This window comes from Balaenoptera musculus, chromosome 4 (assembly GCF_009873245.2).
Source record: "Balaenoptera musculus isolate JJ_BM4_2016_0621 chromosome 4, mBalMus1.pri.v3, whole genome shotgun sequence".
Classification (NCBI taxonomy): domain Eukaryota; kingdom Metazoa; phylum Chordata; class Mammalia; order Artiodactyla; family Balaenopteridae; genus Balaenoptera; species Balaenoptera musculus.
Window position 1 is genome coordinate 144,906,398 of NC_045788.1, and position 18,871 is coordinate 144,925,268.

General features: G+C 42.9%; 1 protein-coding gene across 3 annotated transcripts in view; it reads left to right on the forward strand.

The window, feature by feature from the left end:
- Window positions 1-17,591: 17,591 nt before the first annotated feature.
- Window positions 17,592-18,871, forward strand: part of PRMT2 (protein arginine methyltransferase 2) — a 38,882-nt gene continuing 37,602 nt past the window's right edge. For all 3 annotated transcript variants that reach the window (XM_036851360.1, XM_036851359.1, XM_036851361.1), the window contains exon 1: window positions 17,592-17,723. The gene's annotated coding sequence lies outside the window, so the exon portion shown is untranslated. The remainder of the gene's footprint in view (window positions 17,724-18,871) is intronic.

An 18,871-nucleotide genomic window follows, 5' to 3' on the forward strand; every position in this document is an offset into this window, starting at 1 on the left:
ATTTACATAAACAATTTATCAAACAAAATAGAGAATATTAAACATAAGAACGTGTAAATCTGGCAGCCTAATTCCTAACAGTTTTCCTACTGCAGGACAATAATATTTTTTGCCTGTTAAAAACAAACTAAGGGGCTTCCCTGGTGGCGCAGTGGTTGAGAATCCGCCTGCCAATGCAGGGAACACGGGTTCGAGCCCTGGTCTGGGAAGATCCCACATGCCACGGAGCAACTAAGCCCGTGTGCCACAACTACTGAGCCTGCACGTCTGGAGCTTGTGCACCACAACAAGAGAGGCCGCGACAGTGAGAGGCCTACGCACCGCGATGAAGAGTGGCCCCCGCTCGCCGCAACTAGAGAAAGCCCTCGCACAGAAACGAATACCCAACACAGCCAATAAATAAATAGCATTCCCTTTAAAAAAAAAAAAAAAAAAAAAACTAAGTTAAAGACACTGTAAAGAGTTGGCCTGATATTTAAAATTTTAGTATAACTGAAATATATCCACAGGTACATTTATTATCTAATGGTACAATTGAGTGCCAATATAAATAAAAATGTAAAGAATACTTAGATAAAATCATAGGAAGGATAAACTATTTTTGGAAATTAAAACAACATAGCCTCCATAGTAGAAATGAATAAGTTGATACAGTTCTCATGGTGTGTGTATTACTCACCAGCAAGGTGGTCCCTGAATGGTCAGCCTCTCACACGGGGCCGCCTTTCCCCAGAGGAGCTCCCGCCAGAACCGGCGGAGGCGGCATCCACCGTTGTGACCTCAGAAGTCATGGGGGCCCCTTTGTCCTTTCCTGTTGGTTACAGACAGGTGGAAGGCCTGCCCGGAACCCCAGGGAGGGGATGGAGAGGTGGCCCTGTCACACTGGAGAAGAGCATGTGGGAAGGGAGACAAAAGGCTCTGCCAAACCGCATGTACATGCACAGCAACCCCACCCCCCAGACCTGCCAACCAGGCCTGCCAGGCCGCGTCCACCATGGCGGCCAGAGCCCCAGGAGCTGGTCCACGTGCGCAGAGCCTCCTTGGGCATGACTCCTCGGGAACAGCTGCTTGAGGATGTTTCCTTCAAAACTGTGACCTAAAGAGGCAAGTTACCTGACTCCATCCTCTAACCCCACGTCCAGCGTGAGGACAGGGGCAAGAGCGCCTGAGACAGTCCATTCTTTTTCTTTTTAAATAGATCTTTATTGCAGTATAATTGCTTCACAATACTGTGTTAGTCTCTGTTGTACAACAAAGTGAATCAGCCACATGCACACATACATCCCCACATCCCCTCCCCGCGAGCCTCCCTCCCACCCTCCCTATCCCACCCCTCTAGGGCATCACAAAGCACCGAGCTGATCTCCCTGTGCTATGTGGCTGCTTCCCACTAGCTAACTATTTTATGTCCGGTACTGTATATATGTCGATGCTACTCTCTCACTTCGCCCCAGCTTCCCCCTCCCCCTCCGGGTCCTCAAGTCCACTCTCTACATCTATGTCTTTATTCCTGTCCTGCCCCTAGGTTCATCAGTACCATTTTTTTTTTTTTAGATTCCATATATATGTGTTAGCATACGGTATTTGTTTTTCTCTTTCTGACTTACTTCACTCTGCATGACAGACTCTAGGTCCATCCACCTCACTACAAATAACTCAATTTCGTTTCTTTTTATGGCTGAGTAATATTCCATTGTATATATGTGCCACATCTTTATCCATTCGTCTGTTGATGGACACTTAGGTTGCTTCCACGTCCTGGCTCTTGTAAATAGTGCTGCAATGCGCACTGTAGTACATGTCTCTTTTTGAATTATGGTTTTCTCTGGGTATATGCCCAGTAGTGGGATTGCTGGGTCATATGGTAGTTCTATTTTTAGTTTTTAAGGACCCTCCATACTGTTCTCCATAGTGGTTGTATCAATTTACATTCCCACCAACCATGCAGAGGGTTCCTTTTTCACCACACCCTTTCCAGCATTTATTGTTTCTAGATTTTTTGATAATGGCCATTCTGACCGGTGTGAGGTGATACCTCACTGTAGTTTTGATTTGCGTTTCTCTAATAATTAGTGATGTTGAGCATCTTTTCATGTGCCTCTTGGCCATCTGTATGTCTTCTTTGATGAAATGTCTATTTAGGTCTTCTGCCCATTTTTTTTTTTAATTAATTAATTAATTTATTTATTTATTTATATTTATTTTTGGCTGTGTTGGGTCTTCGTTTCTGTGCAAGGGCTTTCTCCAGCTGTGGAGAGCGGGGGCCACTCCTCAACGCGGTGCGCGGGCCTCTCACTGTCGCGGCCTCTCCCGTTGCGGAGCACAGGCTCCAGACGCGCAGGCTCAGTAGTTGTGGCTCACGGGCTTAGTTGCTCCGCAGCATGTGGGATCCTCCCAGACCAGGGCTCGAACCCGTGTCCCCTGCATTGGCAGGCAGATTTTTAACCACTGCACCACCAGGGAAGCCCCCATTTTTTAATTGAATTGTTTGGTTTTTTTTGATAATGAGCTCCATGAGCTGTTTGTATATTTTGGCAATTAATCCTTTGTCCATTCTTTCATTTGCAAATATTTTCTCCCATTCTGAGGGTAGTCTTTTTGTCTTGTTTACGGTTTCCTTTGCTGTGCAAAAGTTTTTAAGTTTAATTAGTCCCATTTGTTTATTTTTGTTTTTATGTCCATTACTCTAGGAGGTGGGTCAAAAAAGATCTTGCTGTGGTTATGTCAAAGAGTGTTTTTCTTAGGTTTTCCTGTAAGAGTTTTATAGTGTCTAGTCTTACATTTAGGTCTTTAATCCGTTTGGAGTTTATTTTTGTGTATGGTGTTACATAGTGTTCTAATATCACTCTTTTACATGTAGCTGTCCAGTTTTCCCAGCACCACTTATTGAAGAGGCTGTCTTTTCTCCATTGTATGTTCTTGCCTTCTTTGTTGTAAATTAGGTGATGATATGTGCATGGGTGTATCTCTGGGCTTTCTATCCTGTACCATTGATATATTTCTGTTCTTGTGCCAGTACCATACTGTCTTGATTACTGTAGCTTTACAGTATAGTTTGAAATCAGGGAGCCTGATTCCTCCAGCTCTGTTTTTCCTTCTCAAGATTGCTTTGGCTATTCGGGGTCTTTTGTGTTTCCATACGAATTGTAAATTTTTTGTTCTAATTCTGTGAAGAATGCCATTGGTAGTTTGATGGGGATTGCATTGAATCTGTAGATTGCTTTGGGTAGTATAGTCATTTTCACAATATTGACTCTTCCAATCCAAGAACATGGTATATTTCTCCATCTGTTTATATCATCTTTGATTTCTTTCACCAGTATTTTATAGTTTTCTGAGTACAAGTCTTTCACCTCCTTAGGCAGGTTTATTCCTAGGTATTTTATTCTTTTTGTTGCAATGGTAAATAAGATTCTTTCCTTAATTTCTCTTTCTGATTTTTCATTGTTAGTGTATAAGAATGCAAGAGATTTCTGTGCATTAATTTTGTATCCTGCAACCTTACCAAATTCATTGATTAGTTCTAGTAGTTTTCTGATGGCATCTTTAGGATTTTCTGTGTATAGTATCATGTCATCTGCAAACAGTGACAGTTTTACTTCATCTTTTCAAATTTTTATTCCTTTTATTTCTTTTTCTTCTCTGATTGCTATGGCTAGGACTTCCAAAACTATGTTGAATAAGAGTGGTGAGAGTGGACATCCTTGTCTTGTTCCTGATCTTAGTGGAAATGCTTTCAGTTTTTCACCATTAAGTATGATGCTTACTGTGGGTTTGTCATATGTGGTCTTTATTATATTGAGGTAGTTTCCCTCTATGCTCATTTTCTGGAGAGTTTTTATCATAAATGGGTGTTGACTTTTGTCAAAAGCTTTTTCTGCATCTACTGAGATGATCATATGGTTTTTATCCTTCAATTTGTTAATATGGTGTATCACATTGATTGACTTACGTATATTGAAGAATCCTTGCATCCCTGGGATAAATCCCACTTGATTAAGGTGTATGATCCTTTTAATGTGCTGTTGGATTCTGTTTGCTAGTATTTTGTTGAGGATTTTTGCATCTATGTTCATCAGGGATATTGGTCTATAATTTTCTTTTTTTGTGATATCTTTTTCTGGTTTTGGTATCAGGGTGATGGTGGCTTCATAGAATGAGTTTGGGAGTGTTCCTCCCTCTGCAGTTTTTGGAAGAGTTTGAGAAGGATCAGTGTTTGCTCCTCTCTAAATGTTTGATAGCATTTGCCTGTGAAGCCATCTGGTCCTGGGCTTTTGTTTGTTGGAAGATTTTTAATCACAGTTTCAATTTCAGTGCTTGTGTTTTGTCTGTTTATATTTTCTATTTTTTCCTGGTTCAGTCTTGGAAGGTTGTGCGTTTCTAAGAATTTGTCCATTTCTTCCAGGTTGTCCATTTTATTGGCATATAGTTGCTTGTAGTAATCTCTCATGATCCTTTGTATTTCTGCAGTGTCAGTTGTTACTTCTCCTTTTTCATTTCTATTTCTGTTGATTTGAGTCTTCTCCCTTTTTTCTTGGTGAGTCTGGCTAATGGTTCATCAATTTTGTTTATCTTCTCAAAGAACCAGCTTTTAGTTTTATTGATCTTTGCTATTGTTTTCTTCGTTTCTATTTCATTTATTTCTGCTCTGACCTTTATGATTTCCTTCCTTTTACTGACTTTGGGTTTTCTTTGTTCTTCTTTCTCTAGTTGCTTTAGGTGTAGGGTTAGATTGCTTGCTTGAGATTTTTCTTGTTTCTTGAGGTGAGATTGAATTTCTATAAACTTCCATCTTAGAACTGCTTTTGCTGGACAGTCCATTCTGAAGGGGAAGTGGGAGGCACAGTGTAGCACCGTCCAGCCCAGCACACAGCACCAGCCTTCATCAGCCCACAGTGCCCAAGAATGATTCCCCTGACTTGGCTTTACCCCTTTCCAGGCTCTGAGTCATTCTTCCTTTTCCATGAACAGTAGCCCCTGTTTGTAGCCTCCACCTACCTGGAGAAGTTCAGCGTCCAAATGCCTCTTTCCATCTTGTGCTGTCTCTGCTTCTTTTAGTGCAAGCTGCTGTGGATTCTGCTGGTACCATTCTCTAAATAACTGTGGGTTTTCTACAAAGTTCATCAGTGTTCATGCCATTTGACAAAACCTACACCCGAATCTCTTTGAAACAGGCCCTTTTCTAATTGGCCCCCATGAGACTTCTGCGTCCAGTGACCTCAGGTTTGGGGCTGATTGACACAAGAGCATCCGAGGGGCCCAAGTGCAAGGTCCACAGAAGGCTTTTGCCCACCTGGACGGGTCTATGAGGCAGCAATTAAATTGTTTCCGAGTCTTAGAGGGTTTTACAATTCCACCTCGTCTTGCTTTTATTCTGAGACCACACTCCCCCAACAGTGTCACGGATTCAGCCTTTGCCCTGAGCTCTCTCTTTGTTTGAGAATCTTCTGCTGGGAGAGACTGGGGGTGGGGGGGCGGTGAGGAGAGGGTGGGGGTGAAAAATAGTTTCATTTTCGAGCCAATCGTGGCTCCTTTATAGCTCCTTTAAGTTCTGTTTGAAAATTGGATAATCCTTCTTTAGCTCCTCTCTCCCTGACCATTGCTTAGATGTGTAGCTGCAAGACCCCCACTGACACCCTGACGCTGTCTGGAAGCCGCTTCATCAGTCCTGGCGTCAACTCCACTTCCACGCAGGCCACCCTGGTGCCCGGCTTCCTGGGCTGAATAACAGGGGTCTTTCCTCTTGCTTCCAGGAACATCATCTTGCTGCCATTGCCTTGGCCGACCGTGCCCCCCACCCACGGTGCACAGGCCCCCCAGCTTCTGCCTAATTTCAAGCTGGTGCTGCAGGCTTTAGGCTCCTGCTTTGGCAGCACCCACGTCGAAGCACCAAACTCCACCGCAGTTCCCACTGCCACACAAGAAACTCCAGCAAACAGCATAAAACCCTCAACCTCTTCCTCCTTCTCACTGTGCACGATGGTCAGAGTGCAGGGGAACAGCTTGCTTCAGCTCCACAATGTCCAGGGCCACAGCTGGGAAGCCTGGAACAGTGGAATGGCTCAAATGATGGCGGTGGGTCCCCTGGCCCCCTCCACAGTTGCACGTCTGGCATCTGTGTGGGTCCCCGAGCGGCTTGGGTCCCGAGAGCAAGCATTCCAGCAGAACTAGAGGATGCTACATGGCCTCTTGTGAGCTGGCCTCAGAGGTCACTGCTGTTCTCCTGTTCTGTTGATTAAAGCCCACCCAGATTCAGGGAGAGGAATGTGATGGGAAGAGTGTCAAAGAATTTACAGCCCTTAAAAACCCCACAGTTCACCCTCCAGCCACAAATTACTTACACACAGTGGAGGGCACACATCTTTTTAAACACATTGAAAGATTAATTTCAATTGAGGTGTACTTTACATTGTGTGGCTTACATAGTATACAACACCCATTTGTATCCTTTTAAAGATACGGAACACTCCAGGACCCCAGAAGACTCCTTCACACCGTCCCTCCACCGTGAACCTTCCTTGCACTTATCTGTTGAGGCGTGTATGCAGTTTTGCGGGGGGGGGGGCACATACCTATGAGTGGAATTGTTGAATCACAGGACAGGCATATGTCTAACTTTACCAGAAACTGCCAAATAGTTTCTAACATAATTATACCGGCTTACATCCCCCCACCCCCAGCAATGTATAACTCTAATCGGTCAAGGTATTTACCAACACTTCAGTATTTTTAGTCTTTCAACCATTCTGATGGGCGTGTAGTGACATCTCATTGTGGTTTTAATTAGCATTCCTTGATGTATCAATTAGCTTTTGCTGCATACCAAACTGTCCCCAAATTTAGTGTTTTCAAACAGCAATCATTTCTTTAGCTCGCGATTCTGTGCATTGGCTATTTGGGATTTGGTCAGCTGGGCAGTTCTTATGCCGGTGTCATCTGGACTAACCCCTGTCTGTAGTTACTGCTGGTCAGCCAGGTGGCTTTGGTTCTGGAGGTGACTGGTTGTCAAGTGTGTATGTGTGTGCGGTGTGCATGTGCCTGTGTGTTTTTGTGTGTGTGTTTGTGTGCATGTGCATGTATATGCGTGTGTGTGTGTGTGTGTGTGTGTGTTTATGTGCCTGTGTGATTTAGCCCTCGATCTCTGCTCATCCAGCAGGCTCACCTATGCCTTTTCACCTGGTGGTATGGGTTTCAAGAGTGAGATTGGACACTGAGTGGCCTCTTGAATCCTAAACTCGGAAATTGCACGTGGTCACTTCTGCGACTTCTGTGGGTACATTGCAAGGCCAGCCAGGATTCAAGGGGTCCACTTCTTTCTGGGAAAAACTGCAAAGTACTGTGGCCATTTGGGGGTCAAAATTAAAGAGAAACCTCATCTAAAATGGAGTCAGGAAGCCCTGAATGGTGAGATCCCACGCCCGTACCTTCCCTCCCAGCTCGGTTCACATTCCTGGGCAGGAGGCAGCCAACTTTACACCCAGCAGGAGAAGGAGGGTTTTATTCATGCCCAGCAGTAGCCCAGCCAACGAGAAGCCGTCACCCTGAAGCCTCCATTCCCTCCAGTGGACTTGCCTGCAGAGAAGCCCCTCCCAATTCCCCCTTTTCTCTGTGAAGTGGCCTTCCTCTCCTGTGTTCTCTAGACTTGACTACAGTTTGCCATAGCCTGCATGTCCTGAATTGCGATTCCTCTGCTATTAACAAATACATCCATTTTGCTGGTAAAATAACTGGCTGTCGTATTTTTCAGGATAGCATCTGCAATCTCCCACACTTAATATTCTAGCCACAAAATATTTACATTCCTTAAACATAAAGCATTTGCTCACCCTGTACCAGGAACCCCCCCCGCCCCCCTCCTCAACCAAATCTTATCCAACTGTGGCATCAGGCTTGAAGCTCAGGACCTCATGATTTCAGTCAGGTCTAGTAGCCACTGGGGCTCCTGAGCAGCATGTCTTCTTGTTCCAGAGACTTGTGAGCTAGGAAGACAAGTCGTCTGGATTTCCTGCACACACACCCAGCACATGCTGGTGAGACAGGAGGGTAGACATGAGGGACACTCCCATTCGCACAGGGGCAGAGCACAGGGCACGTGTCCTTGCCCGCTCGCTGCAGCCCCGAAATCCACAGGGCAGAGTTCCCAGGGTCCCTGGTCCGCGAGCAGGTGTGTTTGGATTAGAGCCTTGCTCAGCTCCTTACAGGCGGTTCCCCAGTCCGAGTCCCCCGCTGCCCCCTGGGAGGGCACACAGCCTCCTGTCCTTCCTTTTCTGACTCCTCAGCTGAGAAGGTCAGGGTCCACGACAGCCTTGTTTCATTTTGAATGATCTCGGTCCCTTTTAGTTCAAGCTGGTCGTGATTTCACCAACGTAAAAGTAAATCTCGTGAGCGGTGTTCATTGTGTGAATATACCACAGTTTGTGTATCCATTCTCCTGTTCACTAACATTTAGAATGGTACCAACTTTTTTGTTATAAAGTTGTTATAAGCATTCTTGGGCAAGGCACTTTCATTTCTTTTGGAGAATGCCTTGGAGTTCTTTTTCTGGGCTGTAGGGTAGATCAGTGTGACCCCTCAATACTCATATGTTGAAGTTCCAACCCCCAGTGTGATTGCACTTGGAGGTGGCCTTTAGGGGGCAATTTAGGTTAAATGAAGATAGAAGGGCGTGGCCCTAATTCGATAGGGCTGGTGTCCTTATGAGAAGAGGGGAGACACAGAGCCTGTCTCTCTGAGCTCTGTGAGGACAGAACGCGAAGGTGGCCGTCCACAAGCCAAGGGAGCGGATTTGCTGGCACCTTGATCATGGACGTCCAGACTGAGACAAAATAAATGTCTGATGTTTAAGTCGCCCAGTCTGTGGTATTTTATTGTGGCAGCCAGAGCCAACTTATACAATATGTAAAACTTTACAGGAAAAGGCCAAACATTTTCCCGTAGCGCCTGTTGTATTTTATACTCCCACAACAGTGTATGATAATTATGGTTGCTCCACATCCGTCCCGACATTTGGGTGTCAGTCTTTTGAATTTTAGCCAGTCTGTGTAAAAGTATCTCATTGGAGTTTTGATTTTCATTTTCCCAACAACTAACAATATTGAGGAATTTTTTTCATGTACTTATTGACTGTTTGTATATCTGCTTTCATGAAGTGTCTGTTAAGTAATTTGCCCATTTCTATTTATTTATTTGTTTATTAATTTAGTTTTTCGGTTTTAGGAGTCATATATTTCATATACGAACCTTTTGATAGGTAAATGTTTTGCAAATACTTTCTCCCAGTCTATGGTTTGCCTATTCTTTAAAAAAATTTTTTTTCATTTTTATACAATTTTAAAGGTTACTTTCCATTTACAGTTATTACAAAATATTGGCTCTATTCCCCGTTTAGTACATACATCCTTGTAGCCTGTCTTACACCCAATAGTTTGTACCTCCCACTCCCCATCCCTATACGGCCCCTCCCCGACTGATAACTGCAAGTTTGTTCTCTATAGCTATAAGTCAGCTTCTCTTTCTCTTATTTTATATTCACTAGTTTGTTGTATTTTTTTAGATCCTACATATAAGTGATATCATATAGTATTTATCTTTCTCTGTCTGACTTATTTCACTTAGCATAATGCCCTCCAAGTCCATCCATGTTGCTGCAAATGGCAATATTTCATTCTTTTTTACGACTGAGTAGTATTCCATTGTGTATATATACATATATACCACAGCCTCTTTATCCATTGATCTGTTGATGGACATTTAGGTTGTTTCCATGTCTTGACAATTGTAAGTAATGCTGCTATGAATATTGAGGTGCATGTATCTTTTCAAATTATTGTTTTTGTTTTGGATATACACCCAGGAATGGGATTGCTGGATCGTATGGTAGCTCTACTTTTAGTTTTCTGAGAAACCTCCCTACTGTTTTCCATGGTGGCTGCACCAATTTACACTCCCACCAACAGTGCACAAGGGTTCACTTTTCTCCGCATCCTCACCAACATTTGCTACTTGTAGACTTTTTGATGATAGCCATTCTGACAGGTGTGAAGTGATATCTCATTGTGGTTTTGATTTGCATTTCGCTGATGATTAGAAATGTTGAGCATCTTTTCATGTGCCTGTTTGTCATCTGCATTTCCTCTTTGGAAAAATGCCTATTCAGTTTTTCTGCCCATTATTTAATTGGGTTGTTTGTTTGTTTGATGTTGAGTTGTATGAGCTGTTTATATATGTTGGATATTAATGCCTTATCTGTCATATCATTTGCAAATATTTTCTTCCATTCAGTATGTTGTTGTTTCCTTTCATCGATGGTTTCCTTTGCTGTTATAGCTTGCCTAGTCTTAACTGTGTTTTTTGATGAGCAGAGTTTTAAATTTTGATGGTCTAGTACAGCTGCCAGCAATCTATGGACAGTTAGCTTTTTGCCTGGATTTGTAAATAAAAGTTTTATTGAAACACAGCCGCACCCATTCATTTACATATTGTCTATAGCTGTTTTCATGCTACAACAGCAAGGTTAAGTGATTCTGGCTGAGACTGCCCGCAAAGCTTAAAATGTTTACTCTCTGGCCCGCCCTTTGCAGAAAATGTTTGCTGACCACTGGTCTAATTTACCAACTTCTAATTTTATTTAGTGCTTTTTATGTCTAAGGAATCTTTGCTGCTTCTAGCTTTAAAGTTTTATATTTAGGTTTGTGATCCATTCTAAATAAGCTTTTATGTCTTGTGTGAGGCAGGCAGACAGGTTCATTGTCTCTAAACAAACATCCTGTTCTCGCAGCCCACCTTTTGGAAAGACTATCTTCAGCCCATCAAACTGCTTGGGCACCTTGGTTGGAAATCAATGACTGTAAAAGTGTGGGTCTACTTCTGGACTTTCTCTTCTGTTCCATTGATCTCTTTATCTATCATTTTGCCCGTTCCACACTGTCTTGACTGCTGTATCTTTATAAAAATTCTTGAAGAATTGTGGAGAATTGACTTCTTAAATATATTGAATTTCCAATATGTGACCATGGTGTCTCTCTCTACTTACTTAGATCTTTCAAAATTTTTTTCATCATTTAAAAATTAGTTCTAGTGTACAGTCTTGCACATATTTCTGTGAAATTTATTCTTACGCATTTTATGTTAAGGCTTATTTCGGTCAGTCTCAGCCTGTCCATAGAGATGTTATCAGCTGGAAGTGCCTGGGGGCCCTCACCTGGGCCCTTACTGTCTGTGGCAGCCCCCTCAGACATCTTCCGAGGTTGTGCCAAGGTTGCGGTTGGACCAGCCCTTGTGGTTCTCCTTGGGGCTGCAAGATGCACCTCAGCAACCAACGTCAGAGGGCTTTGAAAAGACAAGTTTTGTTACTCACAGGTCCTGGAAGGTACATGGCTTGTCTGGGGCACACAGTCAGGCTGCACTCTGGGGCGGGGGGAGGTGGAGAGAGAAAGCTCTCTCTCTGGGGTTCTGCCTTTATTGGGGTCGAGGGTAGGGTCTACAGTTTTTTTGGCTCACTCTTTATTGGTGAATTTAAAATGCAAGTGTGGGAATTAAGGGTCAGGAAGGGAAAGCAAGCCATCACAGGGCCAGTTATCTAGGTCAGCTGGTGTTTCCTGAAAAAGGGAAATTCACGGGTTGGGTGGCCTGGCTCTTTATCTAGCTGTGTGGCTGGCGATGTGCTTTTCTGAGATGGATGTCTTCGAAGTAGATGCCTCAACCATGGAAAGCTTAATGTCCGGCATTATATATATGTTACATTATATTCGAAAAGCTAATTGTCAGGTGCTTACACTACAGTAAATGATTTTTTTAAAAAGTTCATTTTTGATGTTTTGTTCCTAATAAATCAAAACATTTATTTTTCTGGGTTGATCTTGTATCCCACAATTTTGCTAAATTCACTTATTCGTGCTAATAATTGTTCTGTAGATTCCTTAGGCTATTCTATGCAAACATTCTAATCATCTGTGAATATAAATAATTTTATTTCTTCCTTTTTAATATTTATTCCTTGTATTTTTTTATTGCTTTACTCGCGTTGATGAAAAATTAATCAGTCGATCTAAGAAAGAAATGGAAAATTTTATTCGAGCCAAATTGAGGACTGTAACCTGGGAACAGCCTCTCAGAAAGCTCCGAGAACTGTTTCACCTGCTAGACGTCAAAGCACAGTTATATAGGTTTTTGAGATGGAGGGCTGTACATTAAATGACGTAGATAGTTTACAAAATCCAGATCTGTAAGTACAAAGTGGTGGGTCATTGTGGCCTTTTATAAGATCAAGAAGGAATGTTAGAGCTTCCCTGGTGGCGCAGTGGTTGAGAATCTGCCTGCTAATGCAGGGGACACGGGTTCGAGCTCTGGTCTGGGAAGATCCCACATGCCGCGGAGCAGCTGGGCCCGTGAGCCACAATTACTGAGCCTGCGTGTCTGGAGCCTGTGCTCCGCAACAAGAGAAGCCGTGATAGTGAGAGGCCCGCGCACAGCGATGAAGAGTGGCCCCCACTTGCCACAACTAGAGAAAGCCCTCGCACAGAAACGAAGACCCAACATAGCCATAAATTAAAAATAAATAAATAAATAAATAAATAAAAATTAAAAAAAAAAAAAAAAGAAGGAATGTTATCTTCTTCTTCTTTTTTTTTTTGGCCGCTTCGTGGGGCTTGTGGGATCTTAGTTCCTTGACCAGGGATGGAACCACTGCTCCCTGCAATGGAAGTGTGGAACCCTAACCACTGGACAGCCAGGGAATTCCCAGGAATGTTATCTTTAAGGAGTTGTCTTGATGCTGGGAGAATGCTGCTGTTTATGATCGAGCAGGTATTCCTGCTGATGGCTTAGGGTTAGGCCAATGCCTAATGCAGATACATGATGCACAGTGAGGGGAGACAGGGGCCAAAGGGCACAGAAAATTTTTCATGCTTATAAATTTTTCACATCTTGCCATAAAATATGAATTTTGTTTCACACTTGCCTTACTGTACTGGCCAGGATTTCCTATAAAATGTTAAATAGAAGTGGTGAAAGTGGATATATTTACCTTGTTTCTAATGAAAACTTTTAATATAATGTCCTTAAGTATGATTTTAGTGATGGGTTTTTGATAGATGGCTTTTTACAGATAGAAGATGTTCTATTTTTGTTGAGATTAAAAAAATGATGATTGTTGAATTTTGTAAAATTATTTATTTATTGAAATAATCAATATGATTTTTCTTTTTTCTTCTGTTAAAATGGTGAATTACGTTGGTTTTCAAGTGTTAGTCCAATTTTGCATTACTGGGATAAATTCCACTTGGCCATAATGTATTGCCCTCTGTATATATTGTTGGGTTTGATTTGCTAATATTTTGTTAAGGATTTTTGCATCTATTTTTACGAAGTATATTTGTCTGTAATTTTCCTTCCTTGTATTTGTGAGGTGCTTGTATAGAGTTATGTTTGCCTCATACAACAAATTGGGAAGTGTCCATGCCCTATTTTCTTAAGATTTTGTTTAATATTGGTGATGAAATGAAATTCATATTTTATGGCAATACAAGAAAAATTTAAACATAAAATGGTTCTCTGCCCGTTTGGGCCTCTTCCCTCCCCTTGAGTGTGTGTTGTGCATCTGCACTGACCAAACCTCCTTGGGAGACAACATTCCTTCTTAATCTTGTAAAGGGTCACGTTGACCCGCTACTCACTTTGTATTGATACATGTAGATATGGATTGTGTAAATGGTCAATATGTCACTTGACATAAAACCTTTTGTCTCAAGAACTTATCTATAACTGTGTGTGACCTCTAATGGGTGGAACAATTCTCAGAGCTTTCTGAAAGACTGTCTCCTGGCTTATAATCCTCAGGTTGGCTCCAAAAAAATTTTCCCCTTCTTTCGTAGATTCACTATTGATTAATTTTTTGTTGACATTGGTGTTATTTCTTCTTTACACATTTGATAGAATTCACCCATTAAACCATTTGGGACTGGAATTTTCTTGGTGGGAAGGTTTTTGTACAAAATTTAAAATCTCTCTATATATTCTTTAATTTTCTCTTGGGTCGGGATTGGTAGGTTATGCCTTTAAAGGAGTTGTCCATTTCATACAAGTTATCAGATGTATTGGCACAAAGTTGGTCACAGTTTACCGTTTATCTTTTTAACGTTGGTGTCATCTGGGGTGAGGTCCCTTTTTCATTTCTAATATTGATAGCTCTTTTTTTTTCTCTTGATAAATCTTGCTAGGAATTTATCAATTCTATTAATTTTTTCAGAGAACCAACTTGTGTCTTTGTTAACTTTTTCTGCTGTTTCCTCATTCAGTAATTTATGTTTATATCTTTAATATTTCCTTCTTTGACCTACCTTGCTAAACTTTGTTTGCTCAAACTTTGGTTTTAATTTGTTTTTCCTTTATTTTTTAATTTTAGCTTCTTAAGTTGGAAGTTTAGATCATGGATTTAATTTTTCTTCATTTCTAACATAAGCACTGAAAGCATCAATTTCTCTCTAAGCTCTGCTTTATCTGCATCACCCAAATTTTAATATATGTATCTTAGCCTGAATGGGCTGTTACAACAAAAATACCATAAACCATGTGGCTTATAAACAACTAAACATTTATCTCTTACAGTCGTGGAGGCTGGAAGTCCAAGATCATGGCGCCCACTTCCTGTGTCTGGTGAGGGCTTCCTGGTTCACAGACGGCCATCTTCTTGCTGTGTCCTCATGTGTAGAAGGGGCAGGGAGCTCTCTCGGGTCCCTTTTATAAGAGCATTGATCCCATTCATGAGGGCTCTACTCTCATGATCTTATCTCCTCTGAAATGCTCTGCTACTTAATACCATCACCTTGGGGTTAGGCTTTCAACATATGAGTTTTGGGGTGATGCAGACATTCAGTCCATAGGAGTATATTTTCATTAACATTCAATTTGAAATTGAAAATAATATCTCTTTGGTTTCTTTCTTTCACTCATGGGTTATTTAGATGTATGCTGCTTAATTTCCAAATATTGGGACTTTTCTAGATTTCTTACTGTATTGATTTCTAATTTTATTTCACTATGGTCAGAGAACATACTCTAAGATTTCAATCTTTGCCACTTATTGTGACTTATTTTATGGGCCAGTCTACGGTCTATCTTGGTTAACATTCCATATGACCTTAATAATAAGGTGTATTCTGCAGTTGTTTGGTGTACTATTGATACTTTGATTGTTAATTAAATCATGGGTGTGATAGTGTTGTTTAGATCTTCTACATCCTTACTGTGTGTGTGTTTTTGTTTGTCCAGTTGTTCTGTCAGTTACTAAAGGGTAGATGACATTTGATGTTACTTGGTGTTATTGTACATGACATTTTTAGATTGGAATTTCCAACTGTTGATTGTTACCATATTGGGCCTTCATCTAGAGACCTTAGAAATTCACTCATTCACTCATTAATTGTAATACTTTATTTGTAGATTATCTTGGATTATCTGCAAACACAATCATGCCGTCTGTGAACAATGACAGTTTTACTTTTTCCTTTCAATCTTTACATTCTTTGTCTTTCTCTTTCTTGAATTGGATAAGGCTGCCTGTACACTGTTGAATAGAAACGGTGATAGAGGACATTCTTGTCTTGTGCCTGAATCCAGGAGGAAAGCATTCGCTGTTTTGTTATTAAATATTATCTGTGTGTCCTTTCACAAACTAAGGTATTTCTATTTCTAGTTTTGTAAGAGTTTATTGGGTGTTGAATTTTATGAAATGTTTTTTTCTGCACCTATGTAGATGCTCATGTTTTTTTCCTCTAATCTGTAATGTGGAAATAACATTGATTTTTAAATATTAAACATTCTTTCATTCCTAGAATAAACCACACTCAGTCATGATATGTAATCACTTTATATATCACCGGATTGTTTTTGCTGATGTCCAGTTAGAGAAAGATGCACAACATAAGAGTTGCAAGTTTAAGTTTTATGTAGGGTCTTGCTGAGCATTATAGCTCGGGAGACAGCCTCTCAGTGGCTCTGAGGGAACTGCTCGGAAGAGGTAGGGGAGAGGCCAGTTTATGTATGATTCATGACTGCATGAATACATGCAGTCAAGCATGCGTTTTGGTAAAAGATTGCTGTTAATCACAAAGAACAGATATCCCAAGTTAATGATTTTAGTACTTTTCTATGTATGGGAAGATACAAGAATCCAGGTCATTGAAATTCTTCCTGAGCGATGCATCTAGGGGTCTGTGTATCCAAAGCACAGAGTGCCAAATCCTGAATTCCTCTCAGGGTGCACTGTCGTCCAACTGCAGTGGGTTACGACTTAACCCTTGTAGAACTGCGTGGTGAGCAACGCTCTCTGTCTTAGCCATTTTAACTTTTTTCTGTGTCTACTAGTATTTTATAGCAGGGTTATGCTGGCCTCATAGAACCAGTTAAGAAGTGTTTCAGTTTTCTTTATTTTCTGGAAGAATTTGTGTAACATTAGCACTATTTTCTCCTTATATGTTTGGAAGCATTTACTAGTGAAGCCATCTGTTCCTGGAGTATTCCTTGTAAGAAAATTTTAAATTATGAAATTAATTCCTTTCGAAGATCTAGAACTATGCAGATTTTCTAAATATTCTCGTTTAGTTTTGGTAAGTTGTTCTTCAAGGAATTTGTCTAATTTATCTAATTTGTTAAATTTTTGGGACAAATTTTCATAATATTAGTATATTATCTTAAAAAAAATCTACAGCATCTGTACTGAATTCCCTTTTCATTTCTTATATTGGTAATTTGTTCCTGCTCTTTTTTTTATTACGGTAAGATACACATAAAACTTATCTTAACCATTTATAAGTGTACAGTTCAGTAGTATTAAATAGCTCACATTGCTGTCCAACGATCGCCAATCGCCAGCATCCATCCCCGTAATTCTCATCATCCTGTGAAACTGAAACCCTACACCCATTCACATCGTCTCCCTATTTTCCGCTCTCCCAGGCCCTGGCACCCGCCACCCTACTTTCTCTAGGATTTTGACCACCTTCTCCTACCTTTCCGGCTCCAGCCATCACCTGCCCACCCCCATTAGACCACCACATAGCAGTGGCCAATAACGTTGTTGTTTTTCTTTAAATCCCAAACTTCCTCTCGGTAAAATAAAAAATCACTCTGCTTCCACTTGTCAACTGGAAAGAACGACACAGGGTTTACACTTCACAGTGTGGTTGGGAAGGTTAACTGAATTATTACAAGAAAAGCACGAGAAAGCGGGTCCTGCTCCGGAAATCAGCCGCTTCTGTCACTCATAGCGGGTTTCTGACCCCCCAGACCAGGGTGGCTCCCGCTCCCCGCCACCTGCGCCGCCGCCGCGCCCCCTCCCCGGGCTGCCCCCAGCGCCCGGGTACACGAGCCCGAGCCCGCACGCTTGGAGCACAGCGCCCGGGCTCGCGCGACGGCCGAAGGCGGGATCCGCGAGGCGCGCCTGAGCGGGGCGCTCCGCCCATGACCGGGTCTTCTCTGGGATGCCCCTCCCCCGACCGCACTGCGCCTGCGCGATCCAGGGCGTTGGCTCCCCTCTCCGGACAGCGGGGCGTGTACGGCAGCGCATGCGCGCGAAGCCGGTTCCAGGGCGGGGCTTTCTACGCGGGCAGCCTGCGCACATTGCGCCTGCGCGAGCTGAGGGCGGTGGCTCGGGGTCTTGGTGGGTGCTGGCTGCCCCTCCGTGCCGGAGGTGTGGACGCCAACCTCAGCGGAGAAACGCGGCTGAGGTAGGTTTCCCGTGGGCAGCTCCGGCGGCTGGACCGCGCGTGGGGCAGGACATGCCAGGTGAGGGGTCCTCGCCCGATGTCGCGTCAGCGGGCGGTCCGAGGCCGCCGCCCCTTATCGAGATTTCTCCGCGCCTTCCCGCCTCTGTGCTAACCTCAAGCTTGGTGTCCCGCCCCCGCCAGGGCCACGCCCTCCCTCCGAGCACGCCTACGGCGCCACACCCATCGCCCCGCAGCCCCGCTACCTCCCCAACCACACCCACAGTGCCCCGCCCCTCCCTGAGCCCCGCCCCAGTGCCACGCCCACATCCCGTCTGCCTTTGGCTTCCGGGCCAATGTCCCACCCTCTCAGAGAGCAGGTCACATTCCCTTCCCTCACTACGCAGTCTGCTCTCGCATCACGCCCTGCCCCTCCCTTCATCCTCTCTTCCCCTGATTCTCTCCCCACCCCGTTGGCCACCTGCCCTTCAGGATCCTTGGCCCGCTCCCCCAACCCTACCCCGCTCCTCAACCGAGCTCCGCCCCATCCAGGCCCCGCCCCATTATCCCCCCCTGGCCCCATCCGTCATCCCGGCCCCGCCCTCCCACCGGCCCAGCCCCATCCTGGTCCCACCGCCATGGCCCCGCCCACCCACCAGGCCCCACCCCATTCTGGCCCCAATGCAGTGTTTCCAGCGAAAATGCAATGAATGTGTATTAGTATTTATAATTACAAACGTCACCCAAAGAAGTATTAGGTCTTGATTGATAAAGTGAAGCCCTCATTTTAAACAAAGAATTGCTGTATAATTGAAAAAAACACACATCCATCTCAGAGCGTAGTATGGGTTACACTGTCACTGGAAAAGTAAGATTGAGAATGAGAAGAAAAGCCTCTGGGAGATGCAGACCTTGGTTCCTGTTAGTGGAAACACTTTAAAGCCTCAGATAGGAAATTCTAATTGGAGTTAAAGTTGTCAGGGTTCCAAGGAAAGACTTGACATCAATTTATTGTTTTAATTCAACCCAGTGATCTAACAGAAACTAACAGTCTTTGGCCAATGAACAATTAACACCTTGCAGGCTAGTGATGAAAATATACACTGTTTGGAGTTCATAAATTTTAAATGCTTTCAATTGATTTTGTAAGAATTGTGTTTATAAATTTCATT